The sequence below is a fragment of the Semicossyphus pulcher genome, unplaced genomic scaffold (genome assembly GCF_022749685.1).
Source record: "Semicossyphus pulcher isolate SPU_LCO1_2020_fin unplaced genomic scaffold, fSemPul1.0.p SCAF_6, whole genome shotgun sequence".
In the NCBI taxonomy this organism is placed as follows: Eukaryota; Metazoa; Chordata; class Actinopteri; order Labriformes; family Labridae; genus Semicossyphus; species Semicossyphus pulcher.
Window position 1 is genome coordinate 25,333,313 of NW_027211737.1, and position 27,447 is coordinate 25,360,759.

The 27,447-nt window shown below is 41.1% G+C and overlaps 1 protein-coding gene across 4 annotated transcripts in view; it reads left to right on the forward strand.

Annotated features, from left to right (window-relative positions):
- Nucleotides 1-10,397: 10,397 nt before the first annotated feature.
- ncor2 (nuclear receptor corepressor 2) overlaps nt 10,398-27,447 on the forward strand; it is a 103,770-nt gene continuing 86,720 nt past the window's right edge. For all 4 annotated transcript variants that reach the window (XM_069683856.1, XM_069683859.1, XM_069683858.1 and 1 more), the window contains exon 1: nt 10,398-10,602. The gene's annotated coding sequence lies outside the window, so the exon portion shown is untranslated. The remainder of the gene's footprint in view (nt 10,603-27,447) is intronic.

Genomic DNA, 27,447 nt, shown 5'->3' on the forward strand with positions numbered 1-27,447 from the left:
TAGAGTCAATTCATTCAAAGGTAGACATACAGTAGGCTATACGCCGTCCTGACAATATAACTGACATGTGTAAAGAGTCACAAAGAGGGTTTAAATTTTTGGTAATGCTAAGGCAGTAATCTAGTAATGTAACAACTTACTTTTAAATTAACTGCTTATGGCTGCAATGCCAATAACAGTAGTAAAAAGTATTGTAATGATAATATAACTATGACAGTTGCAGTTGATGTCAAAAAGCTGAATGGGCTCAACAAGCATGTTAACCAGGATAAGGACGTAATAATGTATCCATCCTGTCGTCCATATATGGTCACCTTTGGTTCCAAGTAACCAGGACGATGATGACAGATAAGCAGAAGTTGAGGCTTCAGAGAGAGGGTGTTGCGACAATGGGTGACGTCATTGCTGCTACTTTCATTCCATTGGTACCGTCTGTGGTTTTTACCTCTGATGGTTTCATGTGATGGCTGAGGTCACTGAGTGCAGAACTGCTCCAAGGGCAGCAATTAGAGTCGCTGTTGTCAAGTTACACACCAGCGCCGAGGCAGGAGTATAAGCAGAGAATATCATTAGCATTGACTTATTTCAAACAAAGCAGTGAATGTGCTTCTTACTCGAGCCTTTCAACACATTAAGTGTATGTCCGCCTCCCTCACAGTCTCCTCTCTGTCTCTTACAAACATAAACACACAGAGAGTGGTATACAGGTCTGTTACAAACACATTCATTCTTAGTGTGAAAAGCCTCGAGGACTCTCCAAGGTGGATGGATTAATTTCTGGGTGTTCGAGAGAAAGCGCTCGCAGGCTGGATCAGCGCTTCTATATCATATTTCTGCAGCCCACACACACCTCCCACTCTCCCACATCTGACAAGAATCTCTCAGATCGGAAGTGACTCACTCGCTCGGCAGTCGAAGGCTAAATTCTTCTTCTGTTACTCTCTTACGATGATCACTCAGCTTTTTCCACCGCCTTTATTTTTTTAAAACTACAGTGCAGCCCAGCCTCTGATGTGTGTTGACATATTGAAGAACACACTGTTTTACAGGAATCCACATACTGTTAGAATGAGGTTTTGATTACACTCACATGAGCGCCATCTGAGAGCTGTGGTGGTTTTTTCACATGAATCTGTGGCAGACGCAGTGAATTCTATTAAAATGTAGCCACAGGAGCATGACAAAGACGTTTCTGCAAACACACCTTGAGTGTTGTTTCCTGTGTGCCAGAGGACGGAGGGCCAGGTCAGGTGGAAAAAGGGAACATACACTGTGAATGCTCAGGGAGCGTTGTAGATGCTTACAGAGCGTCCTTTATTCTCAGAGGACCCTGTATTCCTGCATCAACGCTTTCCAGGATGCAGGCGCGTGGTTCACTGCTCGTTTGATGGACTATTTTCCCTCCTTCCCGAGCAGGGCTGTGTACGTTTTGACCTTGGTGTCAGCAGAGCCAGACAGAAGCTGCTGAATAGGATATCTCCCTCTTCCTCAAGGACGCTTATAGCAACATGCTCCCTTTGTGTTTTTCCAGACGATTCTGAAAGCAGATACTTATTTCTCTCAGTGTTTAATTTGCTTAAATAGAGTGTTATGTGTAATCTATGTCATGTGAAATTTGAAATGTGTCCTTTTTTTGATTAAAGCAGCTTTTAATTTATCTGCAGAACACAATGAAAATGTAGGTCGGCTGGTTAGTCCACCACTTCTGCCCTGACAGAAATAGCTCAACAACTATTGGGTGGCTTACCTTGAAACTCTGTAAAGACATTCATGGTCCCCAGAGGCTAAATCATTGTGACTTTGGTGATCCACTGCCTTTGCATCTTGTGCCACCATGAGGTTTACATTTATTTGTGTGTGAAATGTCAAAAAACACCACTTACAGATTGAAGTAATAGCTAATTAGCAAACCTGAATATGCTAACATGCAAACATCCATGGGGCGCATCCTTAGCGGCCCAACGTATCCCCAGATTCATTGCGCACTAATTCAGACAAGATGGTGGACTCTCTTTAATTATCTTTAAAATAATAGGTTACGTTACATGATGTTATTTATGCTAGCTAGTGAGCCCACCAGCTACCTGTTGCTAGGTGACAGAAGCTGCGTTTGGGGCAAGGGTAAGGTCGGGAACAGCTGGTGACACAAACAGAAAATCCTCTGTAGACCAGACCGTCTCCTTTCAGTTCAAGCTTAGCGGCTTACGCTGGATACGAACGACTCATCCTTTGCAGACCGCGTCCTTTGAAGGATGCAGCCCCTGAATACGGAGGCGGAAAGGTGGGGCGAAGTCGTTTCGCCTCTGAGATGGCATCGGAGGTAGTAACAGGCGAAATGGCGTCTGTGTAAACAGCGAAGTTGGCAGGGCAGAACAGCGCAGTGTGTGTGTATATTTTTTTGTTTACACCTCACCTAGTTTTGCTTCCGCACATTGGTCCTATCTAAAATGGCAAAGGCTGCATGACGACGGAACTTCGTTAAGGTGCTGAGGCAGAACCGTAATGTAAAAAGGGCTACAGCTTGTAACTGCATGTTAGCATGTTAGCATGTTAGCGTCCTGATTTTACCACTGTACCCAAGAAACCACTGCACATCCTCACAGATTTATTGGTATGGCTTTAGACTTATGTTACAATAACAATGAATAAAATTACCTAACTGTAATGTGAAAGGACTAAAGCTGTGAATCGTCATCCAACTGAGCAGTTCTCTTTGCTCCAAGGAGCTTTAGCATCTTTAGCATGGCTCACTCTCAGCAATTTTCAGTTATAATAGAAAGAAGTTTTCATAAAAAAATACAGGTCTATAAACCCACTGTACACTACTAGACTTAAATGAAATGGCAGATTGACAAAGTTAGCAACAGGCTAGCTCGTATGGTAGAGCATTTAGCAGCTTAAGAGGCTCCTTTAGGACCAAAAACCTAGCTAAAAAGGAGATTGAATATTGGACTGACATCATCCGGATCATATTGTTAAGTTGTGTCTCAGCTTGTGCCTAGTGGCCAAAACAAAGCACAAAAGTGTATGTATCACAGTTTAGTCTTTGTCTCTTCTTTGCTGTGTCTGCAAATGAACAACTAATCTGCAGGGAGCAACAACACTATAAAGGCACCTACAGCTGGGAGTGGAAACACTAAGTCTGTGCAGCACTGGAGCAGCTTAAAAATAGCTCAGTCCTCCATTGTCCTGTCAGGGTCTGAGTCTTGGGCTGCTGCAATTCACAGGAGAGCTCCAGCTTTATGCCTGGAGACTCCTTCTGCTTTCATCGTCAGATGTTGCCTAATCAGGTTGTCTGTTTGTTGAAAGGCACGTCTGAGTACTGAGCAGGGAACTAAACTCTGGATGCCCTCGCTAAGGGCTCACAATGTTGTCTCAAAACACAAAAAAGATAGAAGTCAATGACGTAGCGCAGGGTGGAGGCTTAGCTTTGAGGAGATTCAGTCAACTTCCTTTCACTCTCTGTAAAGGCTGAAATTACTCAGCGTCTCCAGTCCGAACAGCCGAGTTTCTCCAAGGGCAAATCTGGGTACAAGCACTGCTCAGCCTAACATTTACAGTCGGAGTAAAAAAACTGAGTGTTTGAAGATGTGAAGTGATTGACAAGGATTTTATTTGCTGTCTTTCTGTGGCATGTTCGAGTGTCGAGCTTCCACCTCCCTGTTGAAAAGCCCTTCCCTCAGGGCGCCTTACTCAGCCTTGCCACAGACTCTGCCACTACCTTGTGATCTCACAGCAAAAAGCACATGAAAGATCAGTCGGAGAGAGAGGGGGAGAGAGAGTGTGACAGAGATTACTTCAATCACGCTATCTGCTATTGCACTCTATTCTTATCTCTGTGCTGTTATCAACTCCCAGTAGACCATAAGCTCTGTTGACATTTCACCTCATTTCTGGTGTAAAATACTTCCAAGGCCTTATTATCTCCCTCAAAAGCCTTGTTTTAATCCACTTCTCTCTGTTTGGGGAAAAAAGAATCACTTCCTGCGCCTTCATATTTTCAGTCAGTCCTCTGGGATCATTTAATTTCACTGCTCTGTTTGTATCATAATCGTAGGCATGTGTACACCTGCACTGCTCTACTTTGTCGACAGCGTTGCTTATGAATCATGGGAACCTTATCAACCATTTATGAGTGTGTGTGTTGACATTCCCTTCCATGATGGCTGCCTGCGTCATCTGACACAAAGAATGCATGCTTATCTCTTCTACATCCACCCACAGAATAAGAATTAAGACACCATGTCTATGTCGGAAATGGCGAACGCATCAATTTCCACGGCCTGCAGGACGCATGTGATTGGCTGCAATGTGCTGAGTGTGTTCTGTGCTGTACGTCGTGCCGCCCCCTGCACTGCTCCCCTAAAGCAAACCCATCCCCCCCCCCGAGACATTTCTGCTCTCTATGTGTGACTACATTACGCCAGCTTCCTCTCCCCCACCGAGTGAGCCTTTCTGAGCCGGTCCCTGGGGTGGGAGTCGGCGTGGAAAGCAGGCCTTTTTCCCTGTCCATGGGATGTTATTGATGAGGTGAGGTAATGGATCTCCCCGCTGTGCTCGCAGGGACACTGAGGATAAATCAGACAGTGGGTGAGACCCAACCAGCCATTCCACCTCTCTCCAGACTCAACTGCCATTTCATTAGCTTTATTTATGGGGGTGCTGCACTCTTCTGAACCCCTCCCCTTTCCGTCCTCCCACTGAAAATGCTGCTATTCTTCTTCTTCCTCCCTTATATAGTGCTATGGCAACCCATATACAACCCCTGTCCTGCTTTCCTGGCTTTTTCCTGGAAAACCTTGTATCCTCCCTCCCACACATTTTCCCAGGAACTCTTCTGCTAAATCTAGTTAATGTGGGAGTGAAGATGTAAGCAGTGCATGCACCTACAGCCACTTATCATGCAGTGGACAAAGGGCTGTGTAGATAGCGTTGTGGTGAAGGACACAGCGCTGGCTGGGCTTTTAACATTACATGCAGCAGTGCAAGTCCATCCAGCTCAGCACTTCCTGCAGAGATGTATTTGAGCTGGCTGAGCAGCAGCAATTCACCTCTGGGCTTATGGCTCAGCCACTTAGCGAGAAAAACCGCAGCCAAAAGCGGCTTTGTCCTTGAGGGAAGAGAAAGAAATTCCTTATGTGTCCTCAGTGGAAAGCACTATTCTTTACCACAGGATCAAATGTCAATGCTTCAGCAAAGACAACGTCCATTAATTGGTGGGGAAACTCACTCCACTCTGCGTGAAAAAGGTCCATGTCCATGCCGGCAGAATGCCACTTTGATTCCCTTTCATCACTGAGTCCTGGATTTATCACACATATCAGAATAACACACTGAAAAAAGTCCACAACACCATGACCTCATTTAATCTGTAGAAGGCATCAGTGTTATCAGCGTCTGTATATGTTGTGGCAAACGATCAGAGAACAAATATCCAGGCTGAGTAGCTGTTTGATATCTCTGAAAAGCCTCACCAGTGCCACAATTTGATCCATATGTGAAAGTTGATATACATACATAATATATGCTGTATCATGTCTCTGTATCTAATTTATTTAAAGCACGGAGACCTGGATTAGACATGAAAGGCAGTGAATCACACTCTGCTCGCATGCGTTTTCCATCAGAAAGAGACAAGAATGGGGCTTTTTGTTCGTTTCACGGCGAACATTGATGTCATGACAATCATGCTTGAACATGTCCATACATGGTCCACTCTCGTTTACTCTGCATGATTCCATGCAAGCTAACAGATGGTTGACTGAGCTAAGCTCCAGCGATGCTGTGCCACTGCCAGTTTCATTACAGGGGTGCACTTGGACAGGGGACAAGTGCGAATATGTCTGTCACGCCCCTGGCAGCCTGTGACACCGAGGACATTAAGGCAGAGTTTGCGGCATGAAAACAGGAAACGCATAACATCATTAAATACCTCGTTTAAAGTGTTTAGATGTGTTTTTAAGCAAATATGGTGTGACGTCTTAATATAGGTGCAGTTGAAATATGTGCAAATACAAATTATTGAATGCAATTAGGCTTGTTGTGAGTGCATTACTGTGGTTATTTGAAGGTTAAAGTGATAATCTCGAATCTCTGCTGTTTACACTGACACCGTTTCACCTCTGTTACTACCTCTGATGCCGGCTCAGAGGTGGAACGACTTCGCCCCACCATTACGCCTCCATGTGTTTTACATAGAAGACGGAATGTAAGAGGCGTAATAATCCCGCCTTGAACTGGCAGTGTAAAAAGGGCTAGTGTTGCATGCGTGACGTCCACAGTTGGCTCCGTTTTCCTCGCTGACGGTCGCTTTCCTTTTTAGACTGTTTGCCTTCATCTGAGCGTTTTGAAGTTGTATCTGTAGTCATCGATCTTTTCTTTGTTTGTTCAGCCATAGGAGATTACTGTTTACTCGCAACACTTGCAGAGACCGGAAAAGCAGCTGCTTAGCTCCGCCTACCCTCTCTGCCAGACCAACCACTGCTGGGTGATAGAAAACGCGTCACTCACTGGGCGTCGCTTGTGATTTTTTCCGCAAAAGTCGCCAAAGACACCCAGTCTGTAATACTGCAAATGCAAAGGCTTTCATCAGTGGGCCACAGGCTCAATCACCATTGTGTTACCTCATTCGGACAACATAGATTATCACTTCAAATCAAAAACACAGAAAAAGAATATTAAATGATTTTTTCCCTGCATGGATTTAGATTACATTAAACCAACATAAGTAATAAAAATGCTGGAAAAATTCTTGATATGTGATGTAACAGAGCTACAAACCACAACCCCACTTTATACTACCTTTGGGCGAGGGTGGAAGACTCAGTATTTTGTCTCTCCAGTAAAATTTAGTCTACATATGATCTTGATCTTGAAAGGGAAGGAAAGGGAAAAATGAGAGAAAAGCGTGTGCTGGCGGTCGTCCAGGTGTGGACAGACTCAGGAAGTTAAGCCGGAATTCCAACAATGCAGGCAGTCGTTCGACTCTTCACTGAGATGCTGCCATTTTCCCTCTCAGTGCTGTCTTTGTTGCTGCGAGGAGGAGGCAGCTAAGGTGGCTGTGGGTAAATCCCAGCCCTGAATTTGCATCGTGAACATGGACTGATTTGTGAATGATAGGAGGAAAATAGTGCCATGATTAAGCAGATAAAAAAGGCTGGTTTTCTGCCTCAGATTCCCGCAGAGAAAGATCATTTTCCCAGGCTGTTTGAGCCCAGAGCTGACAATAATAAATGCCTGCCATGGCAGACTGAATAATGTCTCAGCTAAAAATGTACATCATCGCCAAAAGGAAGAACCTGGCATGTAATTATGCCAGTGTTATACATAGCAACACGTGCCGTATTAAATCCATCACCTTCTTCTAAAAATGACATTATAAATGAAACACATGGTTTCAGTTGGAGATATTTTATGTCCATGATTCTGTGTTTCTGATTTAATTGGGCCTGAATTCAATTAGTTTTAGTTTAACTGAACACGCCTTAAGTGCTACCCTTGAGCACAATAGAAAACTGAGAATGGCAGTGTAATAATGTGTTTCTAATCAGCCACAGTTTTGGAAAATGGCTCCAGCGAAAGCGCTATTTGAATTTGTAATCAAAGCCGATCAGTCACAGAGGGGAGCTCCATTAATCTGGTCGACTCTGGATGGCAGCTCGTCTTTTAGGAGGCCTGTTTTGATGAGGATTTTCCCTCCAGCCTCTTCTCTGTTCTCAGGGATTTTCTGTTGTTCATCTTTTATTTCAGAGCCGTAATGACAGTCTGCAGTGCATCTATCAACTGACAGCCTTTTAAAAAAAATCTCCAAAGTCTGCTTAGCTGATGCAGTCAGTCTCAGCGGAGCCTTTCATGTGGGTCTACTGAAACTCCGGCTCTTTTTAATAACTTCTAGAGCAGATAGCTCAGGTGTTTCCGCCTGAAGGAGTTTGCAAATTCATTTCTGCAATCATGAAAAGTACACCTTGTCCAGATATTAACTTTTCAGTTTCTGGTTGTTTTCATGCGGCCATTTGGGCTTTGTCTGCAGCTCCATTTAACTCTACAGGGGATCTGGCTGCAGATGAAACACAGCTGTTGACATCAAAACTGGCAAGTGAGAAACATTTGTGCTTTATCAGTGAGCTGACAAATTGGGCATTGCAGAGATGGGGGATAGATTATTCCGACATGTGCCCCAGCTGAAGTAAACAGCTCTCTTTCCTCTTCCTCTGTGATGGCTGGATGAAGAGATGGTGGTTATACTGATGGTTAGAGGGGGTCTCCCAAACCGCAGAGCAGAAAGAAAAACACGGGGAAGAAAAACAATCCCGTCTGACATCATAGGGAAGGCTGCCGCTGAAATTTAGGTCAGGATATAGCCTGCCTGGAGTGTGCCAGATAGCTAGATGGCAAAGCCAGGATGCCGACGCCTCGTCCAAGTAGAATGACATAATACCAAATCATAATTGTACAACATAAAATATAATTAAACTAATAAAATTAGCCTGTCAAAACCAGGATTACATAGTAGCAGGTTTCTGTCTTTAATGGGCCCTAATGACTGACTTTTCCGTGACTGAGAGCGCTGCAGTATGGGTGGCTGTCAGGCATACACAGAGGTTTCAGACCATTAAGAGGGCAATGGCTTCGACAGAGTCATCAACTATGTACACAGCATGGTGTGTTGTGATCTCCCAAATACTATCCTTCAATGTTAAGTCACTGTATTCACAGCTTGCACTTCTCCACGGGCATCAAGCAGCACAGATGTAGACTTCCTGTAGTGTCAACGCTTGAACTGACCTCCCTTTTGGAGCCTCTGGGTTCAGGCTGGAGCAGGACGGGAGGGAGCGAGAATACAGAGGGGTTTGTCTTCATGGCTGTGGTGTGAGAGGGTCAAGATGTTAATAATATGTGTGCTAACACCAGGATGTAGTGATGCAGGGGATTGTAAACCTAAACTTTTATTTGTTACATCTATTTCACCTATTTGTAATTGTGTTGTGGAATATTTGCTTTGCATCGCTTGTCATACATGTGCATTGCGATGGAGATGAAAACAACATGTAGCCTATGTATCGTATGGAAGTTCTAAGCGGACATGCGTCCATACATTTTATGTGCTCCGTTTTCCTGTGATAATGAGTAATTTCTGGTTGTTTTCTCGAGTACTTCTTTAGCTTGTTATCTCGAGATAAATCTCGTGATAGAGAGTTAATTTCAGCTCATAACTCGTATCGCAAGACTTGCACAAAGCACAAAACAAACATAGAGACAGGCTTAACTTACCTCATTAGTGTGGGTGATGTCTGTAATATCACAGTGACCAGCCTACTGTACTTTTTCTAGATTGAAACACAAAACTATTCTGTTATCACAAGAATCTTGTTATCTCGAGTTAATGAGAAAAATTAATCCGGCATAATGGGTAAACCAGCCTTGTTACTGTCCTTGCTCGTAAATCGAGATCTCAAGAAAACAACAGGAAATGACTCTTTATCACGTCAAAACGGAATAAATAAAATGTATGGATGCATGTCCGCTTAGGGCTTCCGTAGTAAAGAAATACAAAATGTGCAACCTTTTTACGTTATCAGATTATATATGTAGCATTACTTTACATACAGAAGTCTTTAAAGAAACATTAACATGTTTTTATGAGCTGGTATAAGGAAATACAGGTTTTGGGGAGAAATGCGTATTAGGTACATAAATAATAGGCTAATGTGTAGAATGTAGTGCAAAAAAAAAACAGAAACAGAATGAGCTTTGATAAGGTGCGTTGTGATCACACATCACAATATTTGTAATTTGTAATAAATACATTGTGTACAGATAAGCAATTGTGCAGTGTTTTTACATCATTAGATTATATATATATATATATATATATATATATATAGCATACACACACTTACGTAACATTAACATGTTTATATAAGATGATATGTGCAAATAGAAACCCAGGAAAATACAACTTGTTTTGTTCTTGTTTTATTGTACCTAATGATAATTACTTTAACAGTACAGCTATAAGTATAGAAATGTAATAAAAAACACTTTCAGACACATAAAAAAAAACATGTACCCTACATGTTTATATGAGATGATTTGTTCAGAAATATGAACAGGTTGTGTGGAGAAATGCATATCAGGCATATGAACAATAATGTGTGGGACGTAGCGCAGAGACAGACGCGGTGGAAAATGCCGTTAATGTTTTTTGTTTTGGTTCCTTCTGATGATCACAGACTTTAACACTTCATTCCTATATTTCTTGCGGGCATGGGAAAAGTGCAGTCCTTGAGTAAAGAGGAGGGGCGAGGGAGCACGCGGACCTATTGAGAGAGAGAGGCGGTTCAGCCCTGCTATGGTCTCGGCAGCAGCGGCTTAGGGAGCAGTGCTATAGACCACTGTGTTGTGCAGGAACAGGCACGGCAGAGCTGAAAACCGCCAGCGGAACAAATGAAAACGAAAACCACTCTTTCATTTGGATTAATTCACGGGAGAGACACTCAACCGAAGAGAGGAGCCTTTTAAGGGAAATTGGACCGAGTGACGAGGACTGGGACGTTAGCTGCTGTATGATAACACTGCCGCTCGCGCTGCCCCGCCGCTAAGGTGAGTTAGCTTCCATTGCTGTCCGTTGGTTCGGGGGGTCTGTGTTCTGTTGTTGGGCGACGGGGTCCGGCTATTCTTTGGAGGAGAAACACACATAGCAGTATTGACCTTTTCGAGGCTACACCTTACGTTAACGCTATGGTCATACGGTGTGTCGACCCTTGATGTTAGAGAACAGTTCAACTACCTGGTTGCTTATACCACTACTGTACTCATAGATGGCTGGCTATCGTCAGCTAGTTAATTATTTTATAAATCAGGAACACGTGCTACATGGCTAGGCTAGGCTAGCTAACAGCTAACGGTGCTAGCTGCGTAAGCTAGCTGTCAGAACTGCAGAGGAGCTAACGCTAATTTTATTGAGCTGAATTACTCTTACATTGCTGTTATCAGTGAACCGTAAACATGATACTTCCCCGCACCACACCGTCAACATAATTTATTGTTAAATAATGGCAGCTTCCTCCTTGTGTGTCTATCGTTATTGTGGTATGTGGCTATATTCGTTAGCCTGCTATCATGTCAATGCACAGAAGCTATCGGTTTGTAAACAAAGCTTTCATATGAAGTTGACATAGTGCGCTCAAGCAATGGCTCATCTGAAGTTAACCGGTAACGCATTGTTTTGTTGTCAATGGGATTGGATTTTATAAATTAGTGACGATAGTTGCCCAACAAGATTGATGTCAAGTCAGTGACACAGTCAATAGGAACGTTAGGTGAGTAAACGCTAATGGTTGGTTGTCTCAGATTGATTAATGGCTTTTGTACAGTTAACAGTATTATCGTTTTTGTGTTCGACTGTTTTTTACGTTAGTTTATCTCTGTTGTTTGATTTTTTTTAAGGAAGGGTGCTCTAACAGTCACAACTTTTAACAAGAGTTAAGTTATCCACCTGTAAGCAAGCTCTAGACGCTGTCATTTCCCACCTGTTATGTTGTCAAACTTTCGGTATCAACAAATATTTACGGACAAGCTGGTGACACATTGATATAACAACAAAACCATTAGGTGAAATGCGAAGGGGCGGAGCATTACCACAGATTAGGTGGTCATTGACATAAACAAAGGAACTACTAAAGATGTGGAAAGGTGTTCATGTATGTTTATTGTCGGATGATCAATCTTTACAGCCATTTCCATGATAAGCTATCAGATGCACTCTATTTTTGAGCTGTCACTTAGCAGCTTGACAACCCCACTATCACTGCCTCTGGAAATGAAGGTGGCTTGATTTGAATTGTAACACAGCCAAGTGTGTTTTTAGTGGCTTTTGGCCAATAAGTTTTGCACAAACATTCTTAATTCGATCATAATGAAAACAATGTAAAATACTTAAAACTGCTTTGCCATTCACATTCAATCTGCTTCTGAGAAACGGCACTAGGGAATTATTTCTATAAAACTTTGACATATTTATCTCAGTTAAATTAAAATCAAATACACAGGGCAGTGTGTTATCATTCAGAAGATGAGTGAATGATGTTAGATGCTTCACTGATGTGGAGGTAAATGAACTTTGGTTGCATGATTGCAACATGTCTCAAATCCTGGGAACACTAAACCCAAACTGTCTGTAAAGTTAGATACCACTAGTGGTAAGTGATATGTTTTTTGTGCCTTTGGTGAACTGTCCTGTTTGATTATGTAACCCACGGTTTCCCCCAGGAAATGATCTGGCTGCGGTAGTAAGCCATGGACTTGACGCACCTGATCTTGTGATCCACTTAGCTGTTGATGACATACAAACAATAGCCACACTCATAACAACATTTGCTGTGTTGAAATGGTAACTGTGCTCATTTGCCCTTAAGGTTAATGTTTTATTTCATATCATTTTATCATTTTGTGGTTGTTTCAGGCGATATGACTCACCTCTGCTATGAAACACTGCGAGAAACGTTGTGACCATAATTCATTGTGTGCTAGAACACTATTTATGCACTCAAATGGCCAACCATCACAAGGCCTCTCATTATTAAACTGTTGCAGATATTGAAAACCCTCAGTGAATAACATCAGTGACTAATTCTCCCTTGTAGTGTGAAATTCATAAATACAGGCCTATTTGATTTTTTTGTTCGAGTTATTTATTCCAAGAAATAATTGGCAAAAGAGGAAATGACCACAGCTGCAAGCTCCTGTGTTGTGTTAGCATCATAGGTTCAAAATACTTTTGGTAAGAGTCGGCTACTGCATAAGTAGCCTTCATTGCATACAAAAGATTCACCTAGTATGTGACAAGAATATAAAAATGAATGAGAGTTCAAGTGAGGAAATATCTGACAGAGATGAACTAAGAACACAACCAAAGATTTAGCTCCTAGATTTATACTGGGTCATAGTGCATGGAGACAGTTGTTGTGTTTGACAAGAAAATCTAGAGAGCACAAAGTCTGCTAATAATCCATAACAGTGTGACATTGCTGACTTGAGCCCCCTGTACTGAAACTACAGTGTCAGCTGAGCCGTTCAGGTTGTAAAGAGTTAAACGAGAGTGAGGCGATATCTCTCCCCTTTCCAAAAGGGTAATGAGGGCAAAGATAATCCCGTGCTCAGCGTGGTGCCTCAGGGAGACCGTTTCACAGCTAGTTCAATTTCTGCTCGTATTATGAAACACAACACAGTTATGAAACTGGAAAGGGGTGAGTACTTGCTCGTTTTATTGTCTGTGAAAGATGAATCCTCACAATGAATTCTTGTGGGAAGAGAGAGCATGTTGCATCATCATTAATCACAAAAGACTTCCATTAAAGTCAAGTCCTTTAAAGGCATTTATGTCAGAAATCTTCAACTGGTTGACAGCAGATATCTGTCATTTTGAGAACCAAGTAATCTCTCATTCTCATTAGTCTTTATTCAGACAAAAATAGTTTAGATTTATGTTGTTTTCAAAGAGCCACCAGCTACCAGGTACTACCTTTCTGATAGAAAACATTAGGGGATAGGTTTACGAGATTACAGAAAACTTTGGGAACCATTTTGCACAGTCTTCGTCCACTACTCTTTTGGGTTATTGTAACCTGTTCATATGTGCTCCTGATGGCTGTGAGGCTGATCTTGCCTCTGTAACTCCTCTTTATGTCATCCTTTTTTGAGTTCATAAGATAACCTCAGTGCTTCACACCATGCTGTACTCTCCTCACAGCAATCCTCATTAACCAAATGGATTCCTGGATTGAAGTTTTTAAAATAAGACCTAACACCCCGTTGTCTTTGACAACAGGGGGCTGACTCACCAAAATTGCTTGTTAGTTTTGTTTTTCTTTTTTCAATTAAGGTTGATTTTTACATTTTAATTCAACATGCTGAATTGGCTGAATGACAGATGTTTAAGCAACGTTTTGCCCTAGGCAGCCAAAGGCAACCTGTTTAAAGCATTACTTCTTGCATTTTTTCAATTATATACCTCCTTTTGAAATGCTTTTTTCAGCTAGTTATCCCCTGAACCCTTTGACACCAGCTGATTTAAGGAATCACAATACATCTTTGTGTCATCAGTGTCTGATTTACTGAACAACAATCTTGATTTACTGGTACTACAATCTTGCTTTACGGAAGTTTTTGCTAATTTCTCCCACAAAAAGTGCAAAGACATGGGAGATTATAAAACGAGGATTAAAACGTTCTCTTCCTGACTCCGACTCATTTCGTACGCCATGTTTCTGCTTTGTTTTTCACTACTTTCTCAGCCTTTTCATAGGCGTTGCTACAACTTTCAACCACAAATCCATTTTCTCACTTTTCGTCTGTAATGAAATATTGAAAGGTGCTTCACGCAAACATAAATAACCTTACAAAAAAAAAATTGAACATGAATACATTTATAGCAAATTGACTTTATCAAACTTCCATTTACGTCTTTTATTGAACTTATTGTAACATAAATCTGTAAGGAATTACGCAAGAATAATATTTTGTAAAGGAACATTTCATTCTCAGGTGTACCCCCTGCAGGAGGCCCATTTGAGACACATTGGTCTTAATAAATATTTTGATACAGACTTTTGTAGAAATGTCAACGTGAATTTTGGAAGCTGATAAGTTTGGTGACAGTGATGTTAAATTCTAACCCTCAAATTCCACAGGATCCGTCTCCGGCACGTTCCGTGTGCGCCGCGACCTCCAGAGTTGATCGCGCCCATTCAAGTCAATGCTCGTGATTCCAAAGCACGCACCGCGGTCCGTCTTCGGTGCATCCCACAAGACGGAGGCCGCTTCAAACATGCGTCAAGCTGAACGGAGCAGATCATTCCAAACAGGAAGTCACACACGAAAACAGCATACAGCATTCGGTCATTTCAAAATAAAACACCATGTACAGACTGGTACAGACTGAAATTTTGAAAAAAGAGCTCTTTTAATTAAGTAGTGCACTCAGCCATGGTAGAAGCTCAAAAATCACGGTATGATATACAAATGAGCAGCAAATCAACCTGGGAGGTGCAAACTGAACTGTTGTTTGTGTTGCTCTTTTTAACATTTATGTTATTGCATGATTTCGCAATCTCGCGCGATAACGTAGTTCTCCCGCGATCGTGTGATCTCGTGAATCCAGCTGCTTGGGCCAGCGCTCCGCTGCGGATCAGACACACTTCCTGTGGGCAAGGGCTCGTGCCGTGTGACGGACCAGAACCGCGGCGCAGATGGAACGCGGCGGACACGGATCCTTTGGGATCCAGGCATAAGTTTACATAGCCCTTGTTAGTTTCAACAGGGTGAGCTGCTTTTATTTTGGTAAATCCACTCATGGTTTTATTCAAATGTAACTGTTACACCACTGCACACTGAACCGAAATTTATATTTACTGTAATTACAGCACATAAAATAATGATTTGGGGGAAATGACACAAGCTTGGTATTTTGCGGTGCACCCTATGAACCCTTAAAGTTTACATGCAGAAACCAAAGAGGGAAATATGAGGCAGTCACCGTGAAACTGCCTCCCAGGCGCGTTCCCTCCTCCCACCCAGCTTCCCTCTCTCTCAGTGAGTAACAGCAGCTGTCTAGCGTTTCTTGCTCACTAGTGGACTGCACCTGGTTGGTTTCGTGTGTGGAGAATGTTATCCTTGACTCAGTGTGGTACAATATTATGATCAGGCACAGCTGGTCTGTTGCAGTACCTCAAATTACTCACAATAAAGGTGGCATTGAAGTGGACACGGTGCCACATCAGTTCCAGTGGTCGAGCAGTTGTAAGATTGTCTGGCTTTGCCAAATGAAACACTGTTATGGTGTATTTGAGGAAAGTGCTTTTTCATATTTTTATTCAGAAATCCTGTATATCTTGCAAACTGCTATCAGCTTCACTTTTTTGTCTTCATTTTCACCGCCCGCCCACTTTCATATTTAGGTTGCAGTTCTAAGGATGCAGTAGTCAAAGGGTGGGGGTTGGGTGCATTAGGGCTTCTGGCCCAGAGGTTAATGGGGTCCTTAGGTCAGACTGATTTTGCGTCTGTCACTCTGCGGAGCTCAAAAGAGCCACGAGATTTATCTGTCCCTCCAGGAATTTGCGAGGCTGCTTGCAATAATTGAATTCAGCAAATCAGACAAAGACAAATCAGAGTCATGCTTCTCATTTTCACTAATTACCACACTTTTCAGCATAAATCCAATGAAAAACTGACTTGGTGGTGGTGGGGGGGGAGGGGATAAAATCCATCTTTTACATCAAGAAACAACATTATTATTTCTGTGAAGCGATAAAGGTTATTTCTTTGAATTGTCTTGTACATCATACCCCGAGGTGTCTGACACTTCTTACAAGTGCTGCCAACTCAATTCTCAGCAAACCAAAGCAACATCCATTGCTTTCTGGTAATTACAATGTTGACTGAAGGCTGTTTTGATCCTGTGCTTAACACATCAACTGTGAATTTTGTACCCCTGCAAGAAGAAAACAGATGGCTTTACATATGTTTAACCATACATTTCAAGGATAGGAGAAATTGGATAAAAACAGGTTCTTTCAAGAGTATGATTTAAGATCCAATTTTAATGCAAAAGAGATACAAGCAACAATACACTTTTATTTTCTGAAGGCTCGTTGAATATTTTTATAAAATGTAGGACAGCAGCTGCTCTGACACTCGAGCATGATTTATTCTCTTGAAGGCAATGTGTGATGTATTTGGTTATCTGTCAGTTCAGTAAACATTCACCTTTTCTTTTCTTGTGGCCTTGTGGTTTTTATTTAATATTTAGATTTGCCCTCTGTGTGGATGACTTGTCCGCCCTGTTGACAATCATAAATCATACTGTAGCAACAGTTGCAGTATGATTTATGATCGGGAGAATGCACGTCAACCTGGTCCAGTTGATAGGGCAATAACTGTGTAAACCTGCTACCTGTATGCTTCTGTGTTTTGTTTTCATTTAGCCTCTGTCTAAGGTCAGCTCAGGTTAGTTTCTATTTAATGTTTTTCTCTTCTTTCTCTAGACTAATCTGAAAATATTTCATAAAGGCTGTTCAGATCCTCTCCAAAACGTACTATAACGCAAACATGACTTAATCCTTTAGGCTCTATACACTGGTGAAATCCTATGACCTTTAAAAAAAAAAAAAAAATAGCAAGAAAAAAGCAATATCCAATATTTGACTGGACTGCATCAAAGCAGGGGTCTGACTTTTAAACGTTAAAGTCTCACTGAAAGACCGACTTAATGATGAAGGTCACACCATTGGTTGGTTGAATGTGTTAAAGGTTCCCATTCACCATCTTTCAAAACGAGACTCTATGAGGATACACGCAGCCCTCAAAGACTCTTGCTTACTTGGTTTATGCCTCGCACCACTCTCCTAGCATGTTTGACTTTTATATCACTCTATCTTACTACTTTGACCACATGTGTTCACTGTAAGGGAATAAAAAACCCAAAACCTTTTTGCACAATTAACACTAGAAATGTGAAAGGATTCTGAAAATAACAAGGCAGTGCATAACTGGTGTAACCTCTTTACTTGAGAAGTCGTGGAGCTTGTTTGTTTGTAACGTGTATAATTTCAGCTCAGTCTGGACAGGTTTTTCTTTGGCTTGTTAAAAGAAACAATGAGCTTCTAGCTTAGAGGGCTGGGTCTTTTTGTAAGTAGCATTTGGGGTTATGGTGCATTATCACTCGTTCTATTTTTTGCTTTCATAGTTAAGCACTTGTGAAATAAAGATGAAGCAAGATGTTGTCCATGATGTCCAAAAGGATCCTTCCTGGACCTTTACCCGCAAACACACTTAGACGTCACTTCAGTAAATACTCCTTCAATATGTCACAGCATCACAGTACATCATATCTTTTGCTGTATTGCAAAATTGTCTCCATGTGTCATGAGTAAATAAGACTGCAAATTTAAAGCACACATTTGAAAATCTCTCTGACCAAACTCAAAAGCAGATTAATCTTTATTTACAGACTCTACATAAAAATGTAGAATATCTACACGCAGGACTGGACTTAGGTATGAGAATTGTTCCGGTTCCTATTTGTAGTACGCTTGTAGTTTCAGTAGTACTGACCAATCACATATCATCGGTGTATGCAGAAACGCTTCTCGAGTTCCTAATTGGACTGTAAAAAATGCAGCACGACGCAAAGGAAGTTGTTTATTGCTAACCGCTGGCTACAGTGGATATACAGAGAAATTGATCATCATCAACAGAGGCATATATTGTCATCAACCAATAGCCGATGGGTTCTGAGATTGGGCGCAGATTGCAGGTAGAAATGTTCATATTGATGATACAGGATCCTGCCATATAATAGGTTTCTGCCACTGCTAGTTTAAGCTGTTTATGTTGCCTCTCTGTCTAAACAGTGATATAGACAAAAACTGTTCTGTGCTTTCAGTTTGTGATGATGTCTGAAGGTTCCAGTATGAATATGTGTATGTGAGGACAAAAAGAGCCTCTTTTAATAATTCAGATTTGATTATTGTGACCAAACAATTGTAGTGTAGTTAATTAAATGTATCGAATAACTTGTCCAAATACTTCACACATTCTTTCCTCCTGAGACCATCTCTAACATCTTTTAAATATGACAACACTATCATGCTAGGTTTAAGCTGCTTTAATGACTTTTCTTTGTTTTTCATGATAGAAGCAATAAATTAATTCATATAAGAAGGCTTTACCTGACAAATGGACCTTCGAATAGTAACTTGCTGTGCATGTTGTGTGACTTGAATATCCAAAACACCATAATTTAAAAGCCTAATTTAAATTCCCTTTGATTGCATGTTTTTGTTTTGTGTTAATTAGAAATTAATTAAAATATATTTATTATTCATGAGGCTTTCCATTTTAAATTCTCCAGCTAGGAAATGGAGTTGCTATTAAAACCAGTCAGCCATATTTAAACACACTGAAAGAGAGGCAGACAGTGGATTAGCAGAGATTAGAAATGGCTCTGTGGTAAGTTATTCACTTGACTCTGTTACGCAACACAGATGACAGGACATTACTCGTGTGTGTGTGTGTGTGTTTCAGCTGTGTGTAGCGTTAGATTTATCTCTCTGATTAGCTTTAGTTTTTCTACTAGGAATGTGTGTTACAGCATAGTTTGTTTTTCACGTTGTGGAGAGCGTGCTTGTGAGTGCAGCCGAGGGCACACACCTCAGGGTTGATGATCTTTCAGTGGAAATATGAGTAACATCTAACAGTGAAAGGTATGACGGCCAAAGTGGAGTGTAATTACAGGTTATGGTGTGCTCATGTGGGAGGATAGACTCCTGTCTTGACATGTGTGCGGCATCCATGACAGTGCAGTTTGGAACAAATTAGCCCTTTGATGCATCAAAACATCGAGCGGCTGCTGATGTGACATTTAGATGTCATTGTGAATCATTAGGTAATTTCAACACTCAATTTTTGTCTACGTACAATTCAAAACTTTGTGTGTCAAATTTTGATTGAATGTGTTGTCTATAAATATAACTAGCATGTGTAGGCATTAGTGTTTGGCATTACACACGCGCGCTCTCGCACTGTATGCACACCCTTGAGCCCTCTCATGCATAAATGGAAGCTCTGTACTGCTGCTGTCATGAGGGGCAAACAGAGACACTCGGGTTGCATGCTGCCATACAGAAGAACATTTCAAAGCTCGTGAATAATTAAGTAGCAGTAAGGAAGTAGGTCAGCCCAGCAGACGAGTGCACTACTCAGTTTTATTTGCTGCTCCTCAGCATGGAGAGCTGAATGTCAGGTGGGCTTTAAGAGCAGAGAATAAAGAGGGATTTGTAAAGTGAGACTTTTACACATCAGAGTGATGCTGTCACTTTGTGTCCTGTTGAGCTGAGGCCTGTTTGGTGTAGTGCCATGCAACAGGATATGCAGAGTTTTCCTGGGCATTGGTGCAAGACATAGTTTGATTCACGTTGTCAGTCAGGTGGGGCTATTAAACTTCTGTTCTTAGCCTGTTTATGTTTTGTTTTAGTGCTTGTATAATTCATGAAATTTGGTACAGAACCAATGTGATGCTTTTGACACTTTCTGTAAAGAACGCAAACGGCGTGCCTGTAATTGATACCAAAAAATAGCAGTATAATGTCCTCTGTGTTTGTTTTAGGCATTAAGGGAAACCATGATTTATTTAAACTGACACATTTGGCAAATTTCCTGATAATCAACGTTTCACAGTCGTTTATAATCATAATCTGCTATTTCGTCCATGTTTTCAACATCGCGGAAATCATAGGCATAGCTATTTTTCTCATGTTAATTCCATGACTATTTTGATATGATGGAAACAAACAAGCGTTCCCCTTTTTTCTTACAGCCTGTGCATCTATATCTCTCAGATGAGATGCTGCATTAATCCCAAACACTGTTGGCAACAAACTTGGTATCAGTAAATAATCACATGGGCTTTGGTCGTTGCTGTATTCACATCTTTGATGACCCAATAATACTTTGTTGTCCCAGACATCAGCAGTGCTCCATATTTTCAGCAGAGGCCAACACTTTATCGTCTTTCACAAGATGGGATACTGATTTTTCAATCGTCTTAATTAGTGGAAAAGAAAAGGACGCTTCTCAGAAAGAAACAGAATAAGCAAAATTCTCAATATGTTGAACTATTACATTAAATATTTATGGATTTAATCACGCTTTTAATATTTCTTTTTATATTTTTAAAACAAATCTCTATCCATTTTTAAATGTTAATTTTCACATAAATCACATGATTTAACTATAATAATTTGGAGTGGGACAAAATATAGATATTGCAATATACCTTCGTCCCGACTGGTGTGATACAATTATCATATCGCTGGTGCCAAATTCAGCGCTCTGAACAGATCTCTCTACCAATTTGACCGCATCATTGTCTATCTCATGATCATGTATCATTATATGATTGTCTTTCAATAGATCAATTATCGCAGAATCGATGAAGCGTATCGTATCATGAGTTACCCTGCGATTTCAACCCCTAAGAATAATACAAAAAGTAAATGAAACAAAATCCAACAGGTCTCAAGGACTTGATACACTGAAGAACAGAATCACAGATTTAAATTTTGCTGTATTCTTCACAAGTTCTTGGCTCAGACTAACAAGTTATCTTTGCATATTCAGGATCAATCCCCCACACTAATTATTGTGACATGATCCATGTTTGGCAAACTTTGGTATATGTTTAAAAGAGCTCACTGAGTCAGTGGTGGAGACTTTTGGTGATGGAGAGCGCTGACTCACCTTTCAGCTCTATGAATAAATGATTTTCCTTGAATCTTTGAACAACAATGCACTTGGACAACAAATCAGAGCAAAGCACAACTTTTAAATGTCGGTTGTTACGTAGGCGAGTCGACCAGCCTGTTCTGTTTGACTTTCTTGGTTGTCAAGTCTTTTTCAGGTGTTCTTATTTTGGGTTGTAAATACTTACGGCCTTCACCTGGATGGCTATAATGTTTGTGTTGCAGTCAGGGTGCATATTTATAACAGAAGATGTGAGGTGTAAGTTGGCTTTTGTAGCTCTAGTGTTACTTGGCTCAAGGACAGGTCCATGAAGGTATAACAGTTGATATTGGAGAGTCAATCATGTCTGTATTAATAATAACAAACTACAACAGACAAACAGACTCTCGCAGACACACAGAAGGACTGTGACTGGTATAATGACCAGTTAAATCAGCAATAAAACATAATTATAATGATTCATTCTTTAGGTAATGTTTGTTACAACTTTTCATCAAATATTAACGCAGACATATACACAAAAGTCAGTCGTCAGGAACAATCACTGTGTGAAGTGCAGTGTGTCAAGGCCTGAGTTCTGTGCCTGCCAGCAGGGAGGGGGAGGGGAGCCTTATGTAATTTCACACAGTGTGGCTGTGGCAGCCGGCGGCAGGGGAACAGGCAGGAAATCCAATAGCTGCTCTGCTGTCCAGCCTGGATACAGCTGGATGATCACATCTGGAGGGACAGACCAGCCAATCACTGGCCTGTTACACTCTTCTGTCTATCCTGTCAGACACACTTTTACAGTCTGTCTTGAGACGCTGCGAGTGATACAATATCATCTGTTGGAAGATAGAAGGATGCCAGAAGGAGTTTGCCTGCCCAGCTTTTTTATTGGACACGAGTATGAGTCAGTTGATCATTTCGAGCAAGTTAAAAGAACATTTTTCATGTTATTACCAGCTCAATACAACTGACCAAATGTCCACTCTGAAGTGCATCTCTGGTGTTTATATCCATCATTTATGGAAATATCACAAGCAACACAAAGAGATGAAAGTAATAATCTCAAAGATTTTCATTTAAATGAAATGTTAGATAAATGTCTGTTAAGTCACTATCTATCGCCAAATGAGGTAACACAATGGTGATTAAGCCTATGGCCCACTGATGAAAGCCTTTGCATTTACAGTTTATAGTATTATGACAGAAAAAAAATCACTAGCGGCGCCCAGTTAGTGACGCGTTTTCCATCACCCAGCAGTGGTTGGTCTGCCAGAGAGGGTAGGCGGAGCTAAGCAGTTGCTTTCTGCAAGTGTTGCGAGTAAACGGTAATCTACTATGGCTGAACAAACAAAGAAAAGATGGATGACTACAGATACACCTTCAAAAACAAGTGAAAATCCAAAGAAAAAGAAACAAACTCGACGCTCAGATGAAGGCAAACAGTCTATGAAGGAAAGAAACCATCAGCCAGGAAAATCAAGAGTTACGGCCGGAGCCAACCGTGGACATCACACATGCAACACTGTCTGAAAATCTGGGAAGGGTGCTCCCTCAATTACCGTTTATCGCTCTAGGTGCCACCAAAGAGAACTAAATTTAAATCTATATATATCTATGTACGGTGTCTTGAGTGATGAGAAAGGCACCTTCAAATAAAATGTATTATTATTATTATTATTATTATTATCTTCGAGATTATCACTTTAAAGTCTGCAACCATGTCATCGGTCAGTCATTAAATCCAAGTTATAATATCACCTGCATTCAGCTGCAGAGCTGAAAGTGTCAGAGCAGTGAACAGAAAACTGTCTTACATAGTCTGTGTTTACGTGCTACTTGTTTTAATACCCAGTAGGGATGCATGATATTATTGGCAGGTTATCGGTATCTGCAGATTATGGCTTGAAAATGACATATCAGCATCTGCAAAATCTGCATTTATCTGCAGATGTTTCTGCCCATAAAATAGCATTTTAATTCTGTCTAAAACCTCGATGATTCCCCCCCAAAAAAGGAAAATGTTACAAACAAATAAATATGGCATTTTGTACATAACCTAAATTTAAGTAGTTTTCTTATCTTGCCCAGTGAATGAGTACATTTTAAAAGGCACTGTATTATGTTATTTCGGCATCTGCCAGCTGGCCACTACAATATGAGTAGGCATGATGTCAATTCAACTACAGGGGAGACTTGATGTTCTCTGCAATGAGGTGGAAAAAAACATGTGCCCAATATATCGGTATCGCAATCGTCAAAAAGGGTTGGAAAATATCGGCAGAAAAATCCAATATCATGCATCCCTAATCCCCAAACTCTATTTCAATCAGTTATGTTTTAAATCTGGTAATTCTGCTGTTGTCCTGCGTTGCTCTTTGTAAAATGAAGCAGTGAAAAAATACTGTCATACCACTGACAAAATTGCTGCAGCTCAGTGTGGGATTTGAATCATCCGACCTCTGGGGCAGCCCTGCGCTCACCAATGTGTTGCACTAGCAAAGGGCCTGCAGCTAATGCTCCAATCCAGGCTAAAGGACAATTGTTGTTGTCTGGCTTACTGTTGTGAAACTGTAAACCTTGAGTGCCTGATCCGTTTTTGAAGGATAAATCCATTTTAATTCCCCGTTTTCAACATTTTCAAGGTACTAAAGCAGTGATAAATAAACACTGAGATCAAAAGTCTGAGGTTCTCCTGAGTTTCTCTTCCTTTTCTTGGCTGAGGAGGAGGAAGCACTACCGCTTTGAGTGGGAGCCTAATGGATGCTCACATATTTTAAAGCTAAAAATAAAATGTGAGAGGCATAAACTGTTGACTAATGCTCTGTATTTCTGTCACATTTGAAACTAAGTGGATGACCTACTTTTGACACCTTGCTTTCTAGAATTTTCTGATACCACATCTCTTTAGTTTAATTTATTATGAGCTCCATTTAGTCTATATTAAGTGACTGCTCGTTTGATTACATTAGTTGTGTGGTACATTTACATCTTAACAATGTATTGTCTGAAAACATTACAGCTAAAGATGGTCTATATCAAGGTACTGCATTTTTACATTGTTTACATCCAAACTACTTCCATTTTCAGTTTCACAATCACTTGTATTAGTTTTTTACTCGTCGCTCGTCGCTGCAGGTGTTTCCCTGTAGCTAACAACTGTGTTGTTAACTTGGGAAGTGTGCCGCTCTGTCAGATTCAAAATGAAAGGTGTGACAGGCTGTGGTTTCCAGAGATGATTGTACCTCTTTCTGTCAGACAAATTACAGCTGTGCCAAAGTTGACTGGGTGTTCACCCTTTTCTCACAGCGTCTTCAGTTGCTGACTGCGTGTTGTGACTGCCGACTTCCTGTCTGAACGTTTAGCATATGTAAAGCAAAATCAGTTTGAGGTGTCGGGATTTTAAATTTACTGTTTAGTACTAAGAGCAATGCGGTAGCCACCTGCCTGCCAGGAGCTGCACTATATATCAAGCCTGCACACAGGTAATAATTATATCACCTGCTGCCTTTTATAGCCCCTCTGTCACCTTATATTTAAATCCTCTTAGTAACTCATTCTCTTGCTGCCTGTTTGCCTTTAATGGATGTAAGACATCATATGCTTTGATTTAGATGTTTAAGATAACCCCTGGTCTGTTCATGTTGATGTTTTAATGTTTATTCACAGTAAAGTATCTTACATTACCACCCGTGCACTACATTGATCATGTGTTGTCTTCTTCTATCTTAATGTCAGTGTGGCAACGTCTACCAGGAAAGCAACATTCTGCCTTGTCAGCACTCTCTCTGATGTTACTGCTCTGCAGTGTAAAGGGCATGTGGTTGAGCAGATATGGGTTTTCCTGCTGTTGTGCAACCATTTCTTCAAACATGTTTACAGTCACCTTTTCGATGGCTGTTGTGCCGCGACTTCCTTCTTTACTTTGTGTTGTGATTAGGGCTGTGCAATAGATTGCGATTTCATTGTAATTGCAAAATAAGAATTCGCAAGAAACGCATTGCAAAAGTCTGACTTCATCGCAATGATTATGAAAAATGGTGTTATGTAAACAAGCCAGGCTTTCTCAATTGGCACGAGTAAAATGTTATGTATTGGGTGTAGCCCTGGGTACAATGACCATGCCTTTCACACCATTTTGTTTTGATCATATGAAGAACAAGCTAGCTATCAGCACCTCAGATTAAGCGGTGTCTATTAAGTGGTGTAAGAAAACTGCTTTTTGGATGTAGGATTATGCTGGTTTAACCAGGCAAAGTTTACACTTGACCTCATTTTTGAGTTTTACACAGAACTGACGTCTGCAGAAGTCAACTAATAGCTAATATGCACTCTTTTTAATATATCTTTTTTTATCACACTGCATATTATTATAACATAAAGGAACAATGTAATCGCATATCAGTACTCTTGCAGGGCTGTTGTTGACATATACGACAAAATGAATAGAATGGGGAGAGAGAGGCATTGTGATTGTAATTTATTTTTTAAATACATGAAATGTCACCAGATACATGCAGTGCACAGTTATAGTTACTAATCATACTGTTAATCATTTAACGCTCCTGTGAGGAACTTTTGATTGGTGTTGATTTTGACGCCCCTTGTGGACAAAGCTGTCCCCTTTATCTCTTGCCCGTGATTCCACAGCACACGCCGTGGTCCGTCTCCGGCGCGTTCCAGAAGCGTCTCTCCACTCCGCTCCGCTAAAGATACGCGGCAGGTCTATTTTTGACGGAGGCCGCTTCAAGCACGCTACAAGCTGAACAGAGCAGAGCGTTCCAAACAGGAAGTCACACACGAAAACGGCATACAGCATAAGGTCATTTCAAAATAAAACACGATCTGTACAGACCAGCACAGACAAAAACACACTGAAATCTTGAAAAAAGGAACACTTTTAGTAGTGTAGTGCATTCATCCATGGTAGAAGCACAAAAATCACGGAATGATATCCAAATGAGCAGATAATAAACCTTGGAGGTGCAAACTGAACTGTTGTCTGTGTGTTGCTCTATTTAACATTGATGTTATCGCGTGATTTCGCAATTCTTTGGCGATCTTGTGATCTCGCGAATGCAGCTGCTTGGGTGAGCTGCTTCCCCTGCGCTGCGGATCAGACACGCCTCCTGTAGGCGAGGGCTCGCGCTGTCTGATGGACCAGAACTGCAGCGCAGACGGGACGCGCCGGACAAGGATCCTGTGGGATCCAGGCGTAAGTGGTGGATTTTAAATCTGACCCTGCTGACCCATATGTATCACTCACTTTAAATCTTTGCCCTGTAAAATGTAAACAAAGGCAGCGTGCAGTTCATCGCTTCGTCTGACACCTACCTCCAGCCAGCGGTTTCAGGCATCAGTCCTATCCCTGATGGTCTGATTTGCTTCTGTAGGTCATACAAAGACATCAGAATTAATCTGTTTCTAGTCTGTTTCATAATATGGATGGAACATTACTATCTGACAATTTAACATTCATGTAAATAAATAGCCTAAAATGGAAAGCCAAGCATTTATTGAAGAACCTTAACAGGCCCTTCAATTAACGTTGTTGTAACATTCCGTTTTTAACGTCACAGCGGTAGCAGACTGTATGGACTGCTGTTCTGTGTTACTTAACACATAACTCACGTTTCCCACTCTCGTAGCTGTTGTTCGGCGTGGTGGTGGCTTGTACTCCGGCTCAACCAACGCCATCACAAGGCTTTACTGAGAATGGGAACAAAGACACTCAAATGCCGCCTCTCGACCTGAACTTCTGTCTTTAGCATTCAGGTGACATTATCTCGTAAATTAAACCCCACTGTGTGCAGGTTTAGAGGCAGGTGACACACAGACTCTGCATGCGCAGCGGCCATTTCGTTGTGTGCTCTGGTAAATGGTCAAAAACATATTTTTGTAGATTAGTCATAGAAATTGAAAGCAGTGCATGTTTTAGTTTTGCATCAAGAAAGTATGAAGCATGACGTGTTTGAGATAATTTTCCTCACCTTACATCACACTTAAATACAATGTGGCATGTGAGCTAAAATGATATACTGTGCGGTAGTACATATAAGCTAACAGGGTTTAAAGAATGAGGCTGTATTGCACAGAAATAAAAGAAAATATTTTTTAGTCCCCATAAAAATCTAAATTAGTAACAGGCTTTGCATGGTACCT